Genomic DNA, 406 nt, shown 5'->3' on the forward strand with positions numbered 1-406 from the left:
GACCCCGCGAATACCCGAAATTTTGTGGAATATCCCCCACCGATCTGCGAGTCGTAGTAATCGGGGTAATGAGCGATCACTCTAACCGTTTAAAGTGTAGTGTTACGGAGAGCGTCCCTGATTCGAATGGTATAGGTTCGCCTAGTTGGTCTCTTATATCGATGTCGATCGTTTGAAAAGTCGTGCGGAACAGTGGTATATACTTTAACGGTGAAAACGAGAGCACTTTCATGGCGGCGTACGCGTATTTGTTATCCGTTTGCAGGGGAACCACACGAAGCAAGGGTGTTTGGACTTCTCCGGTGGTATACGGCTCGCAGACATCGGTGTAAACAAAAAGCATCTTAGGTAGGGCGTTGATCAGGCTAATCGGCTGATCGGCCATCACAACGGGCTTTGCTTTCGA

Source organism: Cephus cinctus, unplaced genomic scaffold (assembly GCF_000341935.2).
Source record: "Cephus cinctus unplaced genomic scaffold, Ccin1 Ccin1_scaffold0964, whole genome shotgun sequence".
Taxonomy (NCBI): Eukaryota; Metazoa; Arthropoda; class Insecta; order Hymenoptera; family Cephidae; genus Cephus; species Cephus cinctus.